The sequence below is a fragment of the Equus quagga genome, unplaced genomic scaffold (genome assembly GCF_021613505.1).
Source record: "Equus quagga isolate Etosha38 unplaced genomic scaffold, UCLA_HA_Equagga_1.0 154_RagTag, whole genome shotgun sequence".
NCBI lineage: Eukaryota > Metazoa > Chordata > Mammalia > Perissodactyla > Equidae > Equus > Equus quagga.
Window position 1 is genome coordinate 239204 of NW_025796937.1, and position 25706 is coordinate 264909.

At 37.6% G+C, this 25706-nt stretch overlaps 1 long non-coding RNA gene across 6 annotated transcripts in view; it reads right to left on the reverse strand.

Annotated features, from left to right (window-relative positions):
- LOC124233152 (uncharacterized) overlaps positions 1-25706 on the reverse strand; it is a 118554-nt gene that overhangs the window by 45763 nt on the left and 47085 nt on the right. For 5 of the 6 annotated variants that reach the window (XR_006886990.1, XR_006886987.1, XR_006886986.1 and 2 more), the window contains one exon: positions 2279-2336. The exons of the other annotated variant lie outside the window; for it this stretch is intronic. This is a non-coding gene — a long non-coding RNA (uncharacterized LOC124233152). The remainder of the gene's footprint in view (positions 1-2278; positions 2337-25706) is intronic. 6 annotated transcript variants of the gene reach the window in all.

Consider the following 25706-nt stretch of genomic DNA (forward strand, 5'->3'; position numbering starts at 1 on the left):
AGCTGAATACCACCAACAATCTGTCCCTAAACCCAGGAGCTATGTTTAGTACACTGTACATGAAATAAATTCATTAGATTCTACAGCATTCAAGGTAAGTTGTTACATTAGAGACTGCTAGCATGATAAAAGAACCAAGTTTTTAATCATGTAAACCAACAGAGTGCCATTTAGCTTCAAGAAAGAGTACCAAACTGTGAACTAGAAAAAACTGGTTTCTTGACCCCACTCTCGTGCTTGCTGCCTGTGTGACCTTGGGCAAGTCACTTAACCTCTCTAAGACTCTGTAAAATTAAAATAACAAGACCTGCTTTACCTTTAGCTATTTCATAGAGCTATTGTCAGAATCAAATAAACAATGTCTAAAAGTGCTTTGAACATTGAAACACACAAGTGAGACTGAAAGTAGGCACTTTACAAAGGGCATGTTTACATTTCATAGACTACAGAAAATAAAATGCCTAAGAAAGAGGCTGGCCCGGTGGCGTAGTGGTGAAGTTCATGCACTCTGCTTCGGAAGCACAGGGTTCACAGGTTCGGATCCCACGTGCAGACCTACACACTGCTCATCAAGCCATGCTGTGGCGGCATCCCACATACTAAATAGAAGAAGAGTGGCACATATGTTAGCTCAGGGACAATCTTCCTCAAACAAAAGAGGAAGACTGGAAGTGGATGTTAGTTCAATGGCCAATCTTCCTCACCAAAAAAAAAAGCCTAAGAAAAACTACAGCCAGAAAAGGTTAAGAGCATGGTGATCAATAAATGTTATTATTATTATTAAATATTTCTCAGAAACAAGAAACCTTTGTATTACAAAGAGTTCACCAACCAAATGGAGACTTAATGTCAATGACACTTCACTTGGGCTAATCTATCCTGGAAAGAAGTATAATATTGGCCTATGCCAAAAATGACTTTACTTGACCAATACTCTCTAGTAATCAAAGTTCAATCTGAAACTCAGGAAAAATGGTAAAAACAAAAATAAAATAAAACTATTAGAGTGTTCAAGAAACATGAAGTAACAACATGTGCTTGGATCCCTTTAGTAGTCCAGGGCCATATAACAAAACACAAACGTGCCAACATCCTACAAAACTTCTACTAGATTTTTATAGGCCAAGAACTCAGGGAAGACTGACTCATGACCTTTCCCTCTTTAATTAGCTAGTGACATAAATGTAACTCCACAAAGCATTACATTCTTAACAGTATCTAGAGATACTCAACTAATATTCAATCTTGCAAAAATTTTGTTGTTTAATGTCATATTTATATGATATTAGCACCATTAAAAACCAATAATTATTATACTTCAAATGTGTAAGTATAATCGAAGTCCAGTGAAAAACCAAAATCTGTTAGAGTCTTTCAAGATTGACTATGTTAACCAGATAATTCATGTGCTAAAGTGGACTATAGATTATATCTAAATAGATAAAATACTCTACATAGACAATAATTCATATTTGTTATTATGTAGGGTATTTTTATGGTTTTGTTGTGAAGGATTACAATTTTTTAGCTTAAGCAAATCTGAGAAAATTTGAAACATTTTATTTACTGATAGAAGCTAAAGCACAGTGAATGAAGGAAGCATGTAAACAAATGATAAGAGTAACCAACAGTGGTGTAAAACAGAACCTTCATTACTGAATGCATGCATTGGCCAGTCCTCTCCAAGGAAGACTTTCTGGGAGAGACTCAAAGAACACTGCTTGGTTCACCAGAGTAAGTAGGTAAAACTCTGTGATTTAAAAAATTTTCTTAATGTTGTCTTCTTTCTCCATATGAACAAAATAAGTGTCTCAAGTCTTTGCTCTCCCTATCTTGTCTGCCTCAAAAAAATGATCAGAGGGGAAATCTAAAACTGCTCTTAAAAAATAAAGTATGTTATTTTAAAAAAAAGATCAGAGAGAAAAAGACTACAATCAAGAAGCACATATATATTTTTCACAGTCTATCATATTATGATCTTGGTATAAAAAATATATATATTTGTATATACAAAGATTTATACATAAAAATTGGTGTATGTCACTTTTTCCTTTAAGTAATAATTTGACTAAATATAAAACTATAGTTAAAATTTATAAATAATAAATTATATTAATGAGCCTTCCAATTATGGACATTTTTCCCTACTCACGTTTTGGTAAAACTTGACGGGTTCATCAAGACTATAAACCAGGAACAGCCGGAAATACTTATGCTCTTAAATCACTAGACACTCAAACCAAGTTCTAAATGGACAGTATTCATACCGGCATCTTACCTTCCCAGGCTTCAGGTCTGAACAACCTTCTAATGCAGTGAAAAATCTCATGCCCCAACTTGAAATAAGAGAGAGAAGTCAGCATCAGTTCACTTCCTGACAAAGGAATTTAAGTATTAGAGCTGAGCAAAAGTCACAGTTGTCACTTTGCACAGCATTCCTATGTTGAAAATGAAACCTTACTGATGAGAATTTGGGATATTTTTCAGCTGCTTTCCAAAGGCTGAAAAAGACACTAAGAGGATAATCAAAATTCAGAAGCAAATGCATAATCTGATATGACTTCATTATGCAATAAAGAAGGTTTAAAGTAGGGTATGCGTTGTCTTTCGTTGGCATTCTGCTTCCTAAAACAGCAATGAGCTAAACTGAGTTAGTTCTGAAGAGTAGTTTCTACTCTTGGACAAGTGACACAAATCAGTAAGACAAACTCAGGTAAAAAACAAGTAGACTTAAGAGATATGTTCCCACAGTTTCAAAACCATATCCTGCCATGTTTGATATAGTGTGTGATCTGGAAAAATGTGAGATTTCAAGAAGGTTTATCCCTTTTTAAGTTTTATTCTAAGCACGGTGAGGGTCAAGAAAGATATATCAGTTGTTTCTGCTGAGAATAGTGATGAAAATTCTTTATCAGAAGTAAGGTTACTAAAATGAAGAGTGATAAAATGCACAGCTAAATAGAGTGGTTGTTTTGTGTAATTGCAACTGTTCTTCTATTATAAGCTTCGAGGCTATTTCCTTTCTGTAAAAGTGTTCTAAAGATCTATCTAAATCCAGATGTTTAATAAAGCATATGATACAGTGCCAAAAGTCAAAGTAAAGAGTTCTTCGTTCTGATTAATATCACAGTACTATTTTGAACTTTTTTCCTTTCAACTACAACCTTCTACTAAATTTAGAGATGAAAAGACAGAAGTCTTATCTAAAAAGAGTATCAAGAAACAACCTTAATTGACCTTAAGAAAACCTAAAAATTTTCTGTGGTTAATAAAACAACTCATAAAATCCAGACAATTCCTTTTGGAAACTGAATTTAGTAAAACACACAATGAGGTCCAGCAAAACTGCTGAAGACACAAATACAATTAAAAGAAGCAACATGCCAAATGCAGAAGCACAATAAATGTTGGTTTTCTTACATTTTCCAATTTTAAGTAATCCTTAACCTCAATTATTTCACTTTCATATAACTAGCCTTTCGTACATTACATGTTTGTACCCCTAAATTGCCTCTCTTAAACAAAAATCAATCTTTATCACCTGACAAGAGATGATTTCCACCTATTTAACAGTGGGACTGCTACTCTTGTGAATAGGGGACAGAGGTTGGCCTCAGACAAGGCATCAGGGACCTTCCTTGGTCTGAACTTGTCACTGTGTGGCTGCATACTTCTTGGGAATGTCCCTCTGGGAGAATCCTGGTGATCAGGCTCAGGGAACCAGAGCTTACTAAGTCACTCTGGGTAACTATTCCAACAGATGTCCCTTTGCCAAGTTAAACCTCCTCCTATCACAAAGCCACCCTCCACGGCTCCTAGGTGATCACAAAATACATGGAGGAAAGTCAAGCAGCAAGGAAAGGCCTCATCCAGCTAGTGATGCAAAGACAGGTAAAGACAAACCCTTTTCCCCTACCCTTGCTCCAAGAACCCAGAAAGTTCTCACTGGAAGTTTGAAAGATTAGGGGCTGCCTGACCTTGTGTCTAAGTTGGCCATGAGGACAAGGACTGGAAAGGGTTGTCATCTGGATTGTTTCTAGTGAAAGACTTTGAAATAGACAAGAACTGTCACCAACTAGTTACCCAAAGGAACTCAAAGGTGGATTTGGATATTTTAACTGTTTTTCCAAATTGTTCTTTTTCCTTTTGTTATCTTAAGGAAATGCAATCACCAACCTCCCTGAACCAGACCAAGCCTCACCACGAGAGCTACGCCTATGCCCTTGGCCTTATTTTCAATGCTGAGATCTCTCCAGGAGGAGCTTGGGCCTTATTACCGTAACCTGCAGTGTATGTGGAAGCATGTTTTCCAACTCAGTCTGTGCAAGTGAATACCCTCCTCTCCCTTTTGAATATCCATTCCCCATCCAAAATAAATGTCCCTGCTTCCCTTTGTTCAGGACGCCATGACTTTGGAAATGATTCTTCATGGTCTCTTATTTGCTGCAATATACTTTACTTTGTGAGACAACTACTTCTGGTGTAGAGTCTGATTTAACTCTCCAGGAGGGAACCCGCTTTGGTTTCAGTAACAGAATGATTATTAGGTGTCCTGTCTAATGTACCTTTCTGGGTTATCTGATTCTAAAGGGCCCTGTGCTTTTCATTGTCTTTGAGCTATTTTACAACTCTGTAAATTGTATAAAACTTATTCTCATGTAAACAAATTCTGTCCAGTATAATACAACAGATTGCCCTGTGGATATTGACCAGTATCTATTTGTAAATTCATTTCAACATGTCTGATCACCCAAATATGTGTGTGTTGTTTGAATTCTCCTTTGATTCAGTTGTAATATCTTATTGGTTCCCTTATTAATAAATGAGTTAAATATATCTTTGACACGTGTTCATTTTATATTTTTAAGAAAACCATGATTTTCCTTTTGATAAAAATGTATTTTTTACCAGTTTTGAAGGTCATCAACTGAGATGGCTTCATCTGATAGAGCTAGATAAATGGAGTTGTCAGAGAAGTGCACCTCCTGGTCAGCTTAAGCCCAGGCATGTCTTTTCCTGGCTCCCATAGGTGAATCCCAAGTAGCAACAGAACTTAAAATTTGCTAGCTCTCCATTTCTTTAGCTTTTTTCCCTACCTACTAGTTTTATGGGATTTTTGCTGTTGTTGGTTCACTTCCTGATAAGTTATTTCCAATTAGTAAGAGCAACTATAAGGAGTTTGGTTTTATAGTTTAACAATCTGATGATCTCTGTCAATGTATGATAGAGATCTATTCTCTATTAGGTGAAAGAGACAGAGAATCTGGTTTGTTAGAGTTTTATAAAAAATTTGTCTATTTTTTAGCTCAAATCCATTAAAAATTTCAGAGCCACTGGGACGGAGAATACCTCATTGATATTTGGACCAATGAGATTTTATGTTTCTGTGTTTCCTCTGTGCTAAGTTACAGATTTGAAGCTGTAAGCTCTCTCTGTGTCTATGTCTCTGAAACTTAGAAAGGCCTTTACCTCTCATTCTGAGTGTGAAATGTCTTTCTATCTCCAGGGGATATTTAAAAAATTTTAGTACAAGGTATCTTAAATTAAGGAGCTCTGTTCTGACTGACTTATAGAGACAAATAAACTCTTATATAAATTCAATATTCCTAAAATTCTCAGAATAGGAAGTTGAACTTCTAATGCTTTAAATGTGCTAAACTTAAAATTCTTCTTGCTGAAACTAAGAAACATGTTGAAAATCCAAGCCAATCTTCCTCAGCAAAAAGAGGAGGATTGGCAACAGATATTAGCTCAGGGCTAGTCTTCCTCAAAAAAATAAAAAAGATAAAAATCCAAGTTCACATTAATAAGAGTAAATCTTTGATAAACAAGACTAGCTTAATAATTATGGCTTAATAAAAACAGCTATATCTTTTCTTTGATTTATCAGTGTTAAGCATAACACAAGTGTACATTTTATTCCACTTGGGTTTGTTTTTCCTAAACTTATACAGGTTTACTAATCAAATAAGCTAATATTACTCCTGCATATTATTAAAAATTATGAAAAATGAAAACTGTGTTCAATTAAATTAAATCATTATTCTGACAAACATTTTATTTCAACCATAATTATGTTTTCTAGTAGACTGTCCCTGAGCTAACATCTGTGCTCATCTTCTTCTGTTTTATGTGGGACGCCTGCTACAGTGTGGCTTGACACGAGGTGCATAGGTCTGCACCCAGGATCCGAACCAGTGAACCCCAGGCCACTGAAGCAGGATGTGTGAACTTAACCCCCGAGCCACTGGGCTGCTCCTCATTTTGGGGTATTATATTAATAACTTAGATAAGAGGTCAATAAAGCTGAATATAATTGCATTTTAATATTTAGCCTTTTGTATGTCAAAATAAATTTACTAAATTATTCTTCCTTCCATCACATATTTTTCTTGCCTCCTCTATATACCCATTCTCAATAATTTTAATTAATTCTTATTAAAACAAAATAAAACTAAAAAGAGTTCCGTTGAAATTGCACAGCAAGTGGTAATGTAGGCCACTTAGTATTAGCTTATAAATCTTACAGCTACCATGCGTAAGACTTTCAGAATTATTTTACTGATGTCAATAATTTTTTCATGAAAAATATTTGTGGGTACATGTAAAGTGCCTAAAGTATTATCTGACTTTTATTGACTGTTTTTACTATTTTCCATCTGATAATCTTATAGCATGTTCAAAGCAAAGAATTTTACCTCAAAAGAGTCCACAATCGAGAACTGGACAACAAAAACTGTTCAGTAGTAAAACAAATTAGTTTCAGAACAGAAATAAACTGAAATTAAAGCATCTCAAGGAATTTTTACAAAGCACATAAGAAACCGTCAGCTTTTCTAAAATGTCTGGACTCCAGAGGATAGTAAAAGAGAAAATGGAGATTAGAAAAAGTAGGAAGAGTAGGGATGGATTTAAAAACATTTGATAAATTTAAAATAGATAATTTTCCCTTTGGGGATTTTTTTCCCACTGATATTATTTAGTATAATCAAATATAGCAAACCAACAGAAAGTATAAGGAAGGGTATGCTCAGTATGAATGTCAGACATAACCTAGAGTATTTCCAAAAAAGATGGCAAAAGTGTTTCGAGGTTATCTTTGGTATCATTTCACCTCACTTTTCAGTTTTCTGTCGCCACATGGCACCCACTCCTAGAGCCCAGAGCCTTCAAAGGTACTTAGGATATCCTAGTGCACATATATCTGGGCAAGATCCCATGTTCCAGATCACTCTCTGCCCCCTCCATCCCTCAGAGACACTTGACTCAGTTCTGATAAATTGATTCCTACTACTAAGTAATACTAATGACCAAAGTGTTAATCTTCCAAGGGACATTTGCATGTAACAGAGAACTTTGCAATTTGCAGAAAATAATCAAGTTACACCAGTCAGGATCCTTATACATTTAGCTAGACTTGGGTAATAATAACTGGCTGCATTTATTCCCGCTAAAGAGAACTTGAGAAATTACCTAAAGAATTTAGACAGCTTCAAGAAAAACTCTGTAGATAACTAAGGCTTTTCTCAATTCAGATCATTTTTATTTATTTATTTATTTATTTATTTATTTATTTATTTATTTATTTATATTTTGAGGAAGATTAGTCCTGAGCTAACAGCTGCCACCAATCTTCCTCTTTTTTTTGCTGAGGAAGACTGAGCCTGAGCTAACATCCGTGCCCATCTTCCTCTACTTTATATGTGGGACGCCTACCACAGCATGGCTTGACAAGTGGTGTGTATGTCCTCACCAGGATCTGAACTAGTGAACCCCAGGCTGCCGAAGTGGAACGTGTGAACTTAACCACTGCACCACTGGGCTCGCCCCACCTCTTTTCATATAATTACCCCATTTTCTTTTCTCAGAAAAGTTCCCACTCTTTCACCTTGTAATCGGGACACTATTTGGGCTTCAGCTGGAATCTGTGGTGCCCAAATTGCAATTCTTTGATCTCAGATAAATGCTTTGCCTCTTAAACTGGTTTCTGTTTTTTGTGGGTTGACAGAGGGGATCCCCAGACTCTGTCTACACACAATTCTGACTGACCCATGAACCATGCGTGCTCAGAACAGATTCAAAACAACTTTACTGAAAACAAAATATCAGAACAGACTGCAGCTACCACAGAGAGAGAGAGTTTGCAGTAAACACAGGAAAACATGCTCGTTAGAGAAAAATAATAGAATCTAGAATTTAACATTCATAATGTCCAAGAAACAATGCAAAATTATGTAGCATACAAAGAACCCGCCCTCCTCAAAAAAAAAACATTTTCAAGAGAAAAGAAGATGAATTGAGTTCAAACTTAAGATAAATCAGATATTGGAACTAATACACTAGAATTTTTTAAGCTGCTAATATAATTATCTTCAATGAAGTTGGCAAATAGAAATGGTGAGCAATAGGATGTATTGGAGTATATGAGGAAGCCATTTGGTGTAAACCTAATTTGGCCTGACTTTGTGTTGTCCAAAAGGGCCTGACATGGCCATTGAGCCTGCACTGTATATCTGGTTAAGCGTTTGCTACGTCCCAAAGACAAGAACAAATGCCCTTAAGATAAAGGTGCAACTCCCCCAACATTGGCATTTCCTTAAGGATAAGCATCTTTCCTTAGGCTAGGAACTGATTTGCTGTGCTCACCTGTGATCACCTAGCTTGAGACAACACACCTGCCACCCTGCTGTGTCCACTGAGACAGCAGACCTACTACCTGCTGTGTCCATCAATTGCTGTGCTGACAGAGCAGTCTCGTGACTATTATAAAAGGGACATTTCAAGCATATGTGAAACATCCCCTTTGAGGGTATATAGCCACTCTACACACCCCACTTCTTTGGTGCCCTTCCTTCCTTTGGGAACGAAGGCCCCAGGCCATGGTCCTCACATTTTGGCTCAGAATAAACTCACCCAAATTTTCATTTATAGATTGGTTATGGATTATTTGCACTGACAAAGTAAAGCAAAACATGTTTAGAGTGCATGAAAATCTCAGCAGAGAATGTGAAGTCTCAAACAAAGAAGACAGAAATCCAAGAACTGAAAAAAAAAAAAGTTCAACAAAATAGAAATAGATGGGTACTTAATAAACATGATAAAATATATCTATCCTAGCCAAAAAGTTAGCATCAGGTTTACTGGTGGAAATACTAAAGGGATTCCCACTAAAGTCAAAACGAAAAAAGGATACTCACTGCTATCACTATTATTTACTATTGCACCAAACGTCCTAACTATGCAATTACTAAGATAGAAATAAAAGGCACAACTATCAGAAAGAGGTAATTAAAGGATGAGAAACCACTCAAATGTCCATCAACAGGGTTAAGCACACCACAGTACTTGCATAAAACATACTATGCAGTTGTAATAAAGCACTCTGTGTATTGCCATGGAAATGATGAAGATCAAGGCTGCCCCAGCGAGAAAAGCCCAAGGTGTCCTGCCCTACATACTATCTATATCATCCTCAGGGAAGCATAGAATGTCCTGACCTGATCCGATTTGATTCTTATCTAAAGTTATAGGGCCACCCAATAACCAGACTCCACCTACACTGATACCATTTTTATGACTTTTTTACATAATCTTTCCTTTGTCTTGTAAAGAGATAACTCACATACCTACGCCTTAAATTTAGCCCAACCCTCAACCCATGTTTGCAACTCTTACTGCCCATGGGTCCTGCCCCCATGCTGCAGCTCTTACTGCCCATGGGTCCTGTCCCCATGCCTACAGCTCTTCACTGCCCATGGGTCCTGTCCCCATGCTATTCTCTGAATAAAGGAGCACTGCTACTAGACCTTGAGAGTGCAAGAAATCTTTCTTTCGACTCCTCAGCTCACTGAGTCCACATCAGAAAGATCTCTAAAATGTATTATGAAGTGAAAACAGCCAAGTAGAAAACAGTGTTAAAATTGATCAAAAAGAAGACTTCAGGGGCAGGCCCCATGGCCAAGTAGTTGAGTTTGCACGCTCTGCTTCGACAGCCCAGGGTTTCGCCAGTTCGAATCCTGGGCACAGACATGGCATGGCTCATCAAGCCATGCTGAGGCAGCATCCCACATGCCACAACTAGAAGGACCCACAACTACAACTACACAACTATGTACTGGGGGGCTTTGGGAGAAAAAGGAAAAATAAAACCTTTAAAAAAAAATAAATAAGATTTCAGGTTGGTATTGGCTTAGATATGCACAAATATATGTTAGAAGATAAGCAATAAACTTTTAAAATTGGTTACTTGTTAGGGTTGAGTAGAAAATAGACATGTCATGGGAAGGGGTGGAAACAATTTTCACTGTATATATTTTATTATTGCTTGATTTTTGGACCACATACATTTATTATCAATTTTTTAAAATCCCAACATATTCTGTAACAAAAACAAAGCAATGGTAGGAGACGGTTGCTAAGGAATAATCTTAGCATGAGATAAGACTGTGTCCCAGGCTTTTTATTCATCTTTGCCAGACAATGGAGGCCAGCTCAGAGGCAAAGATCAAATTAAGCAAGTGGCCTTCCCAAACCAAGCCTATTATTTCAGATGGCCTCAAGGTAACTGCTGTTAAATTTGAAGGGAAGAGATAGATGAGAAGAAGACATCACATGAAAGACTTATTTTTAAAGTTAAAAGCGATTCATATTAGATCTTTGCTTTGATTACTTGAAAATAGAATTGAGGGGAAATATCTAGATTCTAGTAAGTTTCTGAGTAGACTCTATTACCATAGAAACTACAAGCCTGGCCTGCAAAAGTCTGTTCAAATCCTAAACAATCCTCAGACCTCCAAATCAAGACAGGAGGAAGTCAGCTATGAAAACTCTGTATTCCCCAAGAGCGATGAAGGGTAGCAGAATATGCCAGCCCAAAATATGCTACTTTGACATGAGGATTATTTTCAGCTGAAGGCAGTTAAGATGCAGCAGACACAAGAGAAACTCTCTGCCTTGCCCCTACCAGGAAGGTCAGGATAATTCTTAATCAGAAGAGACAACTCTAGACTCTTATCAAGCTGGAGGTGACACTAGAGGAATCTACATAACAAAACTTACTAACTAGCCCTTATCTTTCATTAGTTTTCTCCATATATTTACTTCCCACAGTTTGCTACCCTGAAATCCTAAAATTTCATCTGCTTTGTCTTGTCACTTTTCTACACATTGTTCTTTGTTCAGATGTTATATAAGCCCCAAGTTCAAACCACCCCACTCATCATTCAGTACTCTCAGATGTAAACCCAACACATGTGTTAATGAACTTCAGTTTGTTTTTCCCCTTCTAATTTGTCTTTGTCAGTCTAATTTGCAGGGCCCCAGGGAACAAATCTAAGAATATATATTTTGCAATGACTACCTCAGCAGAAAGTGATTAAGGAATACCATCCAACAGGGCAGAGACAGGGGCCACAGGGATCAATACACTTAACAGCTTTTCCCAGAGGAGCTTCCAGAATGGCTAACTGAAGGATTTACTTTACTTCAGAGAAGGAGGAGTTCACAACTTTTGTTAAGGAGAATATCATAATTGCTATGCACCAGTGACAATTTGTAGTAAATTTCTATATTTCCTAACTTTACTAGAACTATCCCATTCCTACTCCACTACTGTATATTGGGTGGGGTGGTGGTGGTGGTGGTAACTAATAACTTTTAGTTTATTAGTGGGACCATGGGGAGCCAAATCTGGATCTGCTGGATAAAATAAAAATTACTCAGAGGGGCTGGCCCAGTAGTGCAGCGGTTAAGTGCACACGTTCTGCTTCGGTGGCCCAGGGTTCGCCGGTTCAGATCCCGGGTGCAGACATGGCACTGCTTGGCACGCCATGCTGTGGTAGGCGTCTCACATATAAAGTAGAGGAAGATCGGCACGATGATAGCTCAGGGCCAGGCTTCCTCAGCAAAAAGAGGAGGATTGGCAGTAGTTAGCTCAGGGCTAATCTTCCCCCCACCCCCCAAAAAAATTAGAGATTCTGGACTTCAGATCGGTTGGGAGTTTAGGTGAGAAGAAGGGTCTGAAAACATATTTGGATGGTCTGTGGGAGAGAATACTATTTGTCTCCCAAAATCCATTCTCCACTTCTACTAAGCAATGGAACCCACTGGAAATGGCTACTTCAGAATACGGATAACCATTGCTATGTAAATGTAATACTGAAGAATCTGACATACATACTACCTCTTGCCAATTACATGCTGTCCAAGGAGTACTCTTTTTGTTTTATTTATTTATTTATTTATTTATTTAGGAAGATTAGCCCTGAGCTAATATCTGCTGCCTATCCTCCTCTTTTTGCTGAGGAAGACTGGCCCTGAGCTAACATCCATGCCCATCTTCCTCTACTTTATACGTGGGACTCCTACCACAGCATGGCTTGCCACGTGGTGCCATGTCTACACCTGGTATCTAAACTCGCGAACCCCAGGCCGCCAAAGTGGAACGTGCACGCTTAACCACTATGCCACCAGGCAGCCCCTGTTTTATTTTTTAAAGATTGGCACTTGAGCTAACAACTGTTGCTAATCTTTTTTTTTTTTCAGCTTTTTCTCCCCAAATCCCACCAGTACATAGTTGTATATTCTAGTTGTGGGTCCTTCTAGTGTGGCATGTGGGATGCCACCTCAGTATGGCCTAATGAGTGGTGCCAAGTCTGCACCCAGGATCCAAACCGGCGAAACCCTGGGCCATTAAAGCGGAGAGCGAGAACTTAACCACTCGGCTATGGGGCCGCACTCCCAAGGAACACTCTTAAAACCTGTTGCCGGTAGAGTTTTCAGGCTCATGTTACTCAGGTTCAGAATAATCCTGGTAATTTTATTAAGGTGCTGACATCCATGACAATCAACAGCCAAATGGAGGAAGACGCACATGAAATTCACATGTACACTGTGGATGCCAGACAGGAAGCATGTTTGAATGGCCATGATAAAATAAACAGGTGTTCTCAAGTTCTTAAAGTGTCTCCATTACTAAGGAGTTTGATAGTTGACCTTAATGTTACCCTAGATATCAAAGCAGTTGAGAATATGAACCAAACTTTTTTTGGTAACAATTTGTGAAGACTGAGCAGCTAGGTGAGAGAAGTTCTACAATTATAGCATGTGTAAAAGAGGGTGCCAGCCTCAAAGAGGTCAACTCTTACACAACTCCTGTCACTCAGGGAAGTCCCTAAGACATTTTCCATGACTAATGCTTTGTTTTTTAAGGTGTGCTTGCTTATAGGAACCAAGGCAGATCAATGCCAGGTGGCCAAATGGCAGGACCAATCCAAACTTGAAAGGTCCAAGATGGTGATGGGGTGCCATGCACAAAAGGATACGTGTGCAAAAGGTGCCGTGTGCAAGAAGAGAAGCTCTGCACCTATCCTAAGTCCCTCCTCCCCCTTCACATCACACAAGAACCCTGCTCACCTTCCCTTAGGAGAGGTGTTTTAGATCATGAGTTCTGCCTCCTCCATTCATTGATTAACGAATAACATTTCTGCTCTTTTATTCCAAACCTGGTCTCGTTCTATTGGCACGGGCAGCTCTGGGCAAAAGGATCCACTTGCGGGTCATTGGTCCTTTGGGGCTCGGTAACATTTCTAATGTTCTTACTTTTGTAGAAATATTTCACAGATTTCACAGGTGACAAAACTGTTCAGGATATGAAATATCCTGAGTCTTGACAGACAAACATAGGTCTTAGCTGAATGGAGAAATGTTTACGTTTTATATGTCACACTGGACATTAACTCTATGTAAGTGGTATAAAAAAAATGGATGATGCCAAGGAACCAATCCATACTATTAGCTCTGATCTGAATCAACAAGTCTATGTCCTTTTTTTATATCAGGAGAAGCCAACCGGAAAGAGAAAGTGGGAGTCAGTCTACAGATGGGGACCACATAGACTCTGGGGAAGAGATCAAAGACATGAATTTATTCCATAAGGCGCTAAACACAGAATCCTGCAACAATTTCTTAAGTTAGAAGAACACAATTTCCGCTTCAGCTCAAAGCGACGTGGGTGCTTTTTACTGTCAGGAAGAATGTCATATTTCTGCTCTCTTCATTCCTTCATATAAATCTAGTTTCCATCTGGTTTCAATTTACTCTTGCTGATGAACTTCATTTAAATTTTTTTTTTTTGAGGAAGATTAGCCCTGAGCTAACTACTGCCAATCCTCCTCTTTTTGCTGAGGAAGCCTGGCCCTGAGCTCACATCCATGCCCATCTTCCTCTACTTTATACGTGGGACACCTACCACAGCATGGCTTTTGCCAAGTGGTGCCATGTCCGCACCCGGGATTGGAACTGGCGAACCCCGGGCCACCGAGAAGCAGAACGTGTGAAGTTAACTGCTGTGCCATAGGGCCGGCCCCAAGAATCTTATTCTTGAAAGTCATGGACTAGAAGAAGAACACTTAGAATAAAGAATAAGCAACACAAGATTATGTAATACTTGCAATATACTTCAACTATATTTAGACTGTGTATTAAGTACAAGGAGGCAACTGTGAGATGTTCTACAATACCTAGAAATGAAGGAAACAAGATTACTTAACGCAAGTTGAATTATAAAGTCAATGAATCAAAGCTAAACAAAGCACAGTTCCTTTAAATAATGGAGACTGGCTGAATATATATGAACATAGCTAAAGAAAAAGCTTGTCAATCTGAGGAGTTGTTGGTCAGGAAAGGAAATCAAGAGAAAGGAAAAGCAGAGAGGCAAACATTAGCAATGCCCATCTAACCACTGTCCAATAGAGAAGGAGTCGTGGCCAAAAGACTTCAAGCATTATAGTCCTAGGCAAGATTATTCCTCTTGTGGAGAAGAATGTGTCAGGCTAGTTATAAATTCAAATTATATAATTTTTGTTTTTACTCTATGCTCACTAAACAATGTCCTAATTATAAACTTGGCTTCCCATCCACGTCAGTCTACAGAGCTAGAGAGAAGTCCTGGCTCACATTAATTCAAGTCTGTGTCAATTACTTCTCATTACAAATTAATAAATTGGAATGCTTATTTTAAACAATAGTCTCTGTAAGCCTAGTCAATATATATCTGCTCATGAGAGATGAGACTCGCTCACCACGTGCTTATTTAGGTTCTGAAGCATGGAAGCTGAGAGGAGACCTCTAGACTGTGATAATACCCTGGGCACATAGTACTCCATGACGCCATTTGTTTCCCAGATGTACTTAACTTCATTGAGTCGTTCAAATCTCTCTACAAGAGTTTGAAGTTTAAATCTTCATATTATTAAAATATTTAGTTTTTTTTTAATAGCTCATATGTGCTTGACTACATAAGGCACAGGGGAATAAAGAGATACTGCTGGCAAAAGGGAACACTGGTGAAAAGTCAGAAAATCAGATACAGTCCCTGACATAAAATCTCCCTTAGGGAGGTGGCCTGGAGGCATAGTGGTTAAGTTCATGCACTCTGCTTCAGCAGCCTGGGGTTCACAGGTTTGGATCCCAGGCGAGGACCCAGCACTGCTCATCAAGCAGTGCTGTGGTGGCATCCCACATAAAATAGAGGAAGATTGGGGCCGGCCCCGGGGCCGAGTGGTTAAGTTCACGTGCTCCACTTTGGCAGCCCAGGGTTTCACCAGTTCGGATCCTGGGCGTGGACATGGCACTGCTCATCAAGTCATGCTGAGGCGGCGTCCCACATGCCACAACTAGAAGGACCCACAACTAAAAATATACAACTATGTACCGGGGAGCTTTGGGGAGAAAAAGGGAAAATAAAATCTTAAAAAAAAAAATAGAAGAAGATTCACACAGATGTTAGCTCAGCAACAATCTTCTTTAAGCAAAAAGAGGAAGACTGGCAACAGATGTTAGCTCAGGGCCAATTTTCCTCACATACAAAAAAGTCTCCCTTAGATGTAGCAGAAAAGAGATTCATTCACAAAACTGGAAAAAGGTGCCAAATTCCTAATAATACTTAGAAATCATTTATTTTTATAGTTACTAGTGAATTGCTTAGACGATTCCTCTACATAATGATAGTACTAGATCCCAATATTATATTTATTATTACTATATCTGCTTGTACTGTCTTGGAAACCAGACAAAATGGTTATAATAGAATCTGAAAATAAATAGGTTCTAGATCAAACCTTAAATATTCCCAGTGAAATGTGTTATGGGAATTGCATCATAAAGATCTATAAATATCAGTATTACATATTTCTTCTTGATGGCCAGGATTAGTTCTATATTTAGAATTTCCATTTAACATATACGGGTTGAGATACTTTGTGAAAAGGATGAGACAGGTATAAAAGAGAGGAAATTATTTAAATGGTACTTTTAAGGCTCTTTTCTTGGCTCTCCTCCCCTTTGAATCCTTTCCCACTCTAATAGTCTATTAGACAAAGAAAAGTTTGAGGGGCCGGCCTGGTGGTGCAGTGGTTAAGTGCACATATTACACTTTGGCGGCCCAGGGTTCGCCAGTTCCGATCCTGGCTGCAGACATAGCACACTTGGCAAGCCATGCTGTGGTAGGCATCCCACATATAAAGTGGAGGAAGATGGGCACAGATGTTAGCTCAGGGCCAGTCTTCCTCAGCAAAAAGAGGAGGATTGGCAGCAGACGTTAGCTCAGGGCTAATCTTCCTCAAAAAAAAAAAAAAGAAAAAAGAAAAGTTTGAGATTTTCAGAAGCACTGATCTGTAACAAACTTAACGAGAGAAGGAAAATATGTAAGAAAAGAAAACGATTCAGTAACACCTCTGTAGAAAATTACAAATGGCTTTTTATGAGATCATTCACCCCAAATTTTCCCTAAAGTAAGAAATTTTTTATTTTTTGTATTAATTCAACTCAATGAATATTTAATTAATTAATTTATTTTTTGTGAGGAAGATTGGCCCCGAGCTAACATCTGTTGCCAATCTTCCTCCTTTTGCTTGAAGAAGATCGTTGCTGAGCTAATATCTGTGCCAAGCTTCCTCTATTTTATGTGGGAGGCTGCCACAGTATGGCTTGATGAATGGTGCTAGGTCTGCACTCAGGATCTGAACCTGCGAACCTGGGGCTGCCAAAGCTGGAGCATGCAAACTTAACCAGTACTCCACCAAGCTGGCCCTCAATGAATATTTTAAAATCTACTATATTGCAAAGATCTTCACAGAATTTATTATATCTTATCTTAGCTTTGCTTGCTTGGTATTAAATATTTCTTATTTTTTAGTGATAAGATTTCCAAATTCTTTTCCATCCTGGTTTTTCTCAACAATTTATTCAACAAACATTTTCTTTTAGTATTTATTATATTCCAGGACCTATACTGGATGGAGGCAATTCAAAGACAAATAGAGGATACATCCATCCCAAGGAGCTTATATTCCATTAGAGAGGAGCATATACCTAAATCACTAAGAGAAGTAAAGAGTTACAAGATGTCTGATATATGTCTGAGTACAATGTAAGCATATAATAGTCAACAAAATTAATACTAGCTGCATTTAAGGCAAACCCTCAAATATTGGTGGCTTAATACAATAAAAGTTTATCTCCTGCTCATAGTCTAATGCACAGTGACAGTCAGGCAGCCATTCTTCATTTCTTGAATCTGCTACCTGGAAAACGTGTCCTCCAAGGTCACTGAGGCAGGGAAAAAATAGGTGGGAGTTTTGCTGGAGATGGTTGTTTGTGGCCAGGTTTGTAAGTGGCTTGTATCCCTTTTGCCCATATCACACTGACCCATAACCAAATCTCACGGTCCCAAGGTAACTGCAAGTGAGGCTGGGAAATGTAGAAGACCACATGGATATTTATTGAACACTATCAGCCTCCACCTACAGGGTATAAAATGGAGAACGGTTAATTCTACCTGGAAAAGCTTTATAGAAAATATAAAGCTTGAGTTGGGTTTCAGATCACTCTAATTTATCAATTTCCACCCTACATGATAGGAAACCCAAGATAATCAACTGAAAAAATACTACAAACAATAAAAGAATTGAACAAAGTAGTGCGGCATTCATTCATTCAACAGGTGACTATTGAGTGTTTATACTATGCCTGTTCTAGATGCATGGGAAATATCAGTGAATAAAACAGACAAAAATTTCTCTCCCTGTGGAGTTTATATTCTAGCTTGGGAAGATACAAAGTAAAGAATAACTAAAATAAATAACAAATTATATAGCACATTAGTAGATGGTAAGAGATCTGGATTTCATTTTTTAAAAAGTGGTCTGGGAGGCCTCATACAGAAGTTGATAATGAAGACCTGAAGGATATGAGGGAGTTAGCCATAAGGATATCTTGGGGAACAGCATTTAAGACAGTAGGAGAAGCCAGAACAATACGTTATGGTCAGGAACTTTCTTGGCATTGCAGAACAGCAAGGATGCCAGTTTAGCTGAAGAGTACTAATCAGGGGGAGAGTAGTGAGATATGAGGCCAGAAAAATAATGGGGGCCATATCATTAGGGTTTCATAGGCCACTGGTGTCTGTCTGAGTGAGATGGAGAGTCACTGAAGAGTTTTAAGCATCAGAGCAACATGATATTTATTAAGTTTATATTCAAAAATTGATTTGCATTTGTAACAAAAAATAAAATCTATAGGGAAAACTTAATAAATGTGAAAAACCTGTATAATAAATTTTTTAAACACCTGTGAAGGACATGAAAGAGGATTTAAATAAATAAAAAGATACATATTGTTCTTGGAAAAATACAGCATTATAAATGAATAAATTTTCCTTAAGTGAATTTATCAATTTAACTCAATTACCCTCCTCAAAGAAATCAAGTTTTTTCTTCTGGACAGATAAGTTAGTTCTAAACTTCATATAGAAAAATTAAAAAGCAAGGATGGTGCGGGGAGCCAAAACTAGACTTAGCATATGTTACATCTCACTATTAAAAGAAGTTGCTACTGGCATATGAACAGAGGACAGACCAAAGGAAAATTAGATAAATTCCAGTAAGAATTAAAATTTAGTATGCAACAAAACTTAGTAAGCAACAAAGCTGGCATCAAATCAGTGGAAGAACTCATTCATTCAATAAATACTTATTGAGTACCTATTATGTTTCTGCTGTTCTAGCAGTAAACATATGGATAAAAATTCCTGCCCATGGGGATGACACTACAATGGGAATTATGACATTTAAATCAACAATGTTGGGAAGACTGGTAGCTATATTGAAGAAGATAAATCTGGATTCATACCTCACACCATATACATATTCCAAATAGAGTAAAAATTTAATTTTTTTAGAAAAGTGCCTAAAACAAACATGGAAGAATTCCTTCTATCCTTGGAATAGGAAAGGTTTTTCTAAGTATGAATCAAAATCTGGGAGTTTGAGGAAAAAAAGTAAAGATTGATAACTTTGACTGAAAACAAAAGAAAACTACTGCATGGAAAATAAACATCATAGGCTAGGTAAAAAAAAAAAAAAGCCTATTAATAATTATCTGAAATATTATAGCCAAAAGGCCAATCTCCCTAATATAAGAAAAGTTCCAGAAATAAAAAAAAAAAGGTCAGGGGCAGGCCCGGTGGCACAGCGGTTAAGTGTAAACTTTCCGCTTTGGCGGCCCGGCATTCGCCAGTTCGGATCCCAGGGGTGGACATGGCATCACTTGGCAAGCCGTGCTGTGGTAGGTGTCCCACATATAAAGTGGAGGAAGACGGACACAATGTTAGCTCAGGGCCAGTCTTCCTCAGCAAAAAGAGGAGGATTGGCAGCAGATGTTAGCTCAGGGCTAATCTTCCTCAAAAAAAAAGAAAAAAAAGAAAAAGGTCAAGAATCCAATTTTCTTTTTTTTTTTTGGCTGAGGAAGATCAGTCCTAAGCTAACGCCTGTGCCAGTCTTCCTCTATTTTGTATGTGGGTCACTGCCACAGCATGGCTGCTGACGAGTGGTATAGGTCCACAGCTGGGAACTGAACCCAGGCCACCAAAGTGGAGTGTGCTGAACTTAACCACTAGGCCATGGGGCCGGCCCCTCCAGTTTTTAAAAATAAGGAAATATGTGAATAAATATACTATAAAAAAGATTATAATTAGTATTTAAACAAATGAAAGATGCCCAACTTTACTCATAACTAGGAAAATATAAATGAAAAGAACACTAGCTACTATGATTTCATCTATCAGATTGGCAAAAATCCAGAAGTTTGACAACTGTGTAACAAGGGAAACAGGTACCAAAATACACTACTGGTGGGAGTTCAAAATAGTATTATAAGCCCCATGTAGAACAATTCTGTGACATCTATTAAAATCACAAATGCATATCTTTAACCCAGCAATCTCACTTCCAGGAATATATTTTACAGATATATAACTTTATACATGTACAAAAGCATTTAAGAGATAATGTTAAATGGAAAAAGTTGACTAAACTATTGGATCTCTTCTATGTAAAAACAACTGGTCATGAGGCACAGTCCAACAGCTGAACTGACTTGAAGAAGTTATTTGTTTTGGGATGGGGATTGAGGGAACAGAAACTTTCAGCGGAAAAATATCAATGAAATGGAAAACAGACACGTAACTGAGAAAAATCAACAAAGCCTAAAGACGATTTTGAAAAGATTAATAAATAATAAACCTCTAGAATGACTGATCAAGAAAAGAGAAAACACAAAATGCCTATATCAGAAATTAAAAGGTGAATATCACTACAGACTCTTCAGATGTTAAAAGAATATGAACAACATTATGCCAACACATCTGATATCTTATGAAATGGAACAATTCCTTAAACACAACTACCAAAACTAGCACTTGAATAAACAGAAAAGCTGAAGTGTCCTATTTCTGCTAAAAATACTAAGCACATCATTTAAAACTGTCTCACAAAGAAAATGCTATTTTCAGAGGGTGTCACTTCTAAATTCTTCTGAGCAGTTAACAAACAAATAATACCAATTTTACATACATTTCTCCAGAAAATGGAGGAAAGAGAAACATTGTCAAATTCATTTTATACGACTGGCATAACTCTGATACCAAAACCCAGGAAAGGTATTAGGAGAAAAGAAAATTACAGGCCAAGACTCTCTTGAATACACAGGCAAAAATCCTAACCAAAATACTTGAAAATCAAGCCCAGCAATATATGAAAATAATAATATATCATAAATAAGCGGGGTTTATCCCAAGAATACAAGATTGGTTAAACATTCAAAAATCAGTGTAGAGACTTCTATTCCAGCCATGATGGAGTAGCAGGTACTAAATTTATCCTCTTAACTAAAAAATAAAAACAAAAATATGAAACAACGTTTACATGTATCGGACAGCAGGCAGCACAGGACAGTGATCCTAAGAGACGGATAATAAATGAAGTAAGCTCTATAATTACCAAAGTTTACTGGCTGGAGGAAGTTTCCATGCCACGGCACAGGGAGGGGTATCCAGCGGAAAAAGGGGTCATCCTGATTTGAGGAGACAGAGTTTAGAATTTGAGGAGGCAAGGTAGCTAGAATTCACTTGGCAGATTACTACCCAGAGAGAAAAAACTCCACAGATCTGCAGAGGGTTCCACTTAAGTCTTCAAGTGAATATAGATGAGCACACACATGTTAGGAAACCAATCAAGGTTGGAGCAAAAAAGAACACTAGAAAAGGCACATAGCAAAATTCATGAAATTCACACAGGGGTGGAATAGTTCACGCTCCAGATAGCCAGAGTAGAGAAGTCTTGTACACATGGCTATCAGGTAGAGTATTCAGAATAGTATTATCTCAGTAGTGGGGATGAATGATATCTAGATTAAAAATTCCTCTAGTCTCACATACCAAGTTTAAAAACAAATCTAAAGGATGATACTGTTTTAAAATAAATTAACACCCTAGGAAAAAGCTCAGAAGTACTTAAATATATATAAAACAACCTGACAAACCCAGAGGTGACACAGGATAAAATTGGTGAACAAGGATATTAAAAGAGTCATTATAAATGTAACCCATAGGTCCAAGAAGGTTGAATAAAATATAAGCATGTTGAGGAAAGATACAGAAAATTTTTTTTCATATGTTATAAATCTCTTTAAGAGTTGATTTCCTGTCAATGCTAAAAATAATAACTATGTATTTTGTCGTTTATAACATATGATGCCTTAAAGTGTATGGCAATAACAGCAGAAAGACCAAAGGAAGGGAAATATATGTATACTATTGAAAGGTTTTTATACTATAATTGAAGTGGTATAAGATTAATTGAAAGTAGACTATGATAAGATATATTCTAAAACCCAAAAACAACCATCATAAAAAAAAAGAGATTGTAGCTAATTCAAAGGCAATTGAATGGAATCATAAAAATATTCCATCTAAAAGAAGGCAGAAAAAGAGGAAAAAGAAAACAAAGAGGGGCCAGCCCTGTGGCCGAGTGGTTAAGTTTGTGTGCTCTGCTTAGGCGGCCCAGGGTTTCACAGGTTCAAATCCTGGGCATGGACATGGCACTGCTCGACAGGCCATGGTGAGATGGCATCCCACATGCCACAACTAGAAGGACCCACAACTAAAATACTAGCAACTGTGTACTAGGGGGATTTGGGGAGAAAAAGCAGGCAAAAAAAAAAGATTGGAAACAGTTGTTAGCTCAGGTGCCAATCTTTAAAAAACAAAAAAGGAAAACAAAGACTACTAGAAAACAAAGAGCAAGATAGCATATCTAAAGCCAATCATACCAATGATTACATTAAATGTAAATAGTCTAAACACTCTAATTAAAAGGCAGAGATTGGATTTAAAAAAATCCAACTCTATGCTGTTAACAAAAAAACTCACTTAAAATATAAAGACATAAATAGGTTTACAATTAAAAATGGAAAAAGATATATCACGCTAAAACCAAGGAGAAGAAAGCTGAAAATCCTATATTAACGTTAGATTTCAGAGCAAAGAATATTACCAGGGATAAAGAGTTATCTCACAAGGATCAAGGGGCCAATTCATCAAGAGAAAATAAAGCTTCAAAATACCCAAAACATAAACCAATAGAAGACAAATGTAGAAATCCACAATTATAGTCATAAATTTCAACAGAACAGACAGAATATCAGTAAAAATATAGAAGACCTGAACAACATTATTGATTTGATCTAATTGACATTTTTCCAACTCTCCACTCATTAAAATCAGAATACATGTACTTTTCAAGTATATATGGAAGACAGAAAATGATAGATATAACAGACCATATTCTAGGCCTAAAACAAGTCTCAGTAAATTTAAACTATACAATGTGAACACAAAAGCATTAAATTAAAAATCCATAAAGTATCCAGAAAATCACCAAATCTTTGGAAACTAAACAAAATACTTTAGAAGAACCTATGAGTCAAAGGAGAAATCATGAGAAAATAATTGGAAAATATTGGAAAACATTAGAAAATAATTGGAACTAAATGAAAATGAAAACATATCAAAAATGATGGGGTATAGCTAAAAGAGTGCTTTTAGAAAAAATTTTAGCATTAGATGTTTATTTAGGAAAAAAGAAAGGTCTCAAATCAATGACCTATGTTTTTACCTTAAGCAACTTGAATAATGGGGACAGCCTGTTGGCGCAGGCATTAAGTGCGCACGTTCTGGTTCAGATCCTGGGCGCAGACATGGCACCGCTTGGCAAGCCATGCTGTGGTAGGCGTCCCACATATAAAGTAGAGGAAGATGGGCATGGATGTTAGCTCAGGGCTAATCTTCCAAAAAAAAAACAAACTTGAATAAAAGAGTAAATTAAATCCAAATTAAACTGAAGAAAAGAAATACAGAAAACAGAAAAATGAGAAAAGTCAATGAAATCAAAAGCTGGCTCTTTGAAACATCAATAAAATGTATAAACCTCTAGCCAAACTGATGAGGAAAAACAGCAGACAAATTACCAATTACAGAAATGAGAGGGGGCATCACTATAGATCCCACAGACATTAAAAGGAAAATGTGCCAGGTACCAATTTATTGCCTCTCAGCTCCAAACCCACTCTTTTTTGCCCTGCTTTGTAATACCAGACCAGTACCCTGTAAATATTTATCCTTTGCTAGCTGGCACAATGTTAGGCTTTGTCAGTAGGAGCCACTGACATTTCAGTTGATTTTGCTAAAAATCTAATGCAAAATTTACTTGTTCAGACTGATGAAAAAGGAAGGTATTTAGATTCCTGGCTCTGGTGCATTTATTTGGCTCCTATGGTGTGGCAGCCAGTGAGTGGCTTTATATGGGAGACCAAGGGGCACACACCCTTCAGTGAGTCACAGTGGCATCACAGCAAGCAGCTCCCCAGCAAGTTTTTCTGGCAACACAGGAAGTGGTTTCCAGCTTATCAGCTCTGGCCTAAGGCACCTGAGCAACCTTCTTCTCCATCCACCAAGACACAGCCTAACCCTCTTCAACAAAGTCTGAATCTCAACTTGTTCTCTAAATTTGTTTATTCCTTATGTACACTCTCTCAGGCTAGAGGTAGTGGCTGCTCTCTTCATCTGTTATTCCTGTATTCTTTAGGTTTCACTATACCCTTCTCAGTAGTTAAGCCCCTTTTATAAATTTAATGATTCTTTATATTAAAAATTCCCTGTTCAAATTACTGTTTGGTTTCTGTCTCCTGGCAGACTTGACTAAAACAGAACTGGTACTGGGAGTGATGCCAGGAGATAGAACCTCAAGAGTAAGATTTTTGGACTGATTGGTCATGCCCTTAGGCTTAAGTGCAGGAATGAACTCCTTGACAACCAGAAATGGGATGCTATTTATCCAGAGCATGCAGTAACATCACAGTTAACTGTGATGAAGTGCCAAATGAAAGTAAGTACCTTAGGAGCTCTTGACTGTTATGGTAGTAATGATAATCATAAGGACCAGGTATGGGATAGACTGTCTTGAATGCACTAAAGCACTTATAGGAAAAACGACAAGCTCAAATCCTGGTCTGAGAAATAGAAAGCTCCCATAGCAGCCATAAAATAATCCATTTCTTGTAGCCACAGAGCTGATTTTCTTGAAAATCTAATGCAAAATTTACCTGTTCAGGCTGAATTACAATACTAGTTGGATCCATAGTGCTGCCGAGCTTCTTATGTGAATGTTAGGGCACTGATTGATAAAGAATGAGCTCTTAAAACTGGAAGTGGGCATATCTGGTAGACCAAATGAAACTGACAATCTCAAATCCCCTAGTAACTCTGAGACTCCCTTACCAGCGGAAGTAGCTGGACTTCCTATGTCTGAGGAAAGCACTTTTCCTTTGCTTAAAGAATTCTATGACAGCCTCACCTGGGGTAAATGCCTGGCAAGGGGACACTCATTCCCCTCAAGACCTACCAAAACCACTCCCTTATTTCCATTAGACCAATAACTAGGGTCGAATATCAGCATACTCCAGGAAATAATGTACACAATATGATCCAAGAGAAGACAGCTTAAACACCAAAACAATTATATGATTGTGTGTGTTTATGTGTGTATCTATCCTGGGGAATATGTGCAGGAGTAGATTCTAAGGGTATTAGGCCAAAGAGGGATGAGTTTATTGATATGAGAGCACTTACTAGAGATTCTGGATTTAATGTGTTAGAGCCACTTCCCACTGTATGAGCTAACAGCTTGACTGGTTGACTGAAACTTGGAGTCAGTGGCCTACAGTTAATGAGGATGAAATGCCGGAGCTTCTGTGGCACACTGTAAATGAGGGAATGTGAAGGCTTAGGGTTAGGAATGCTGGAGTGGATTTAT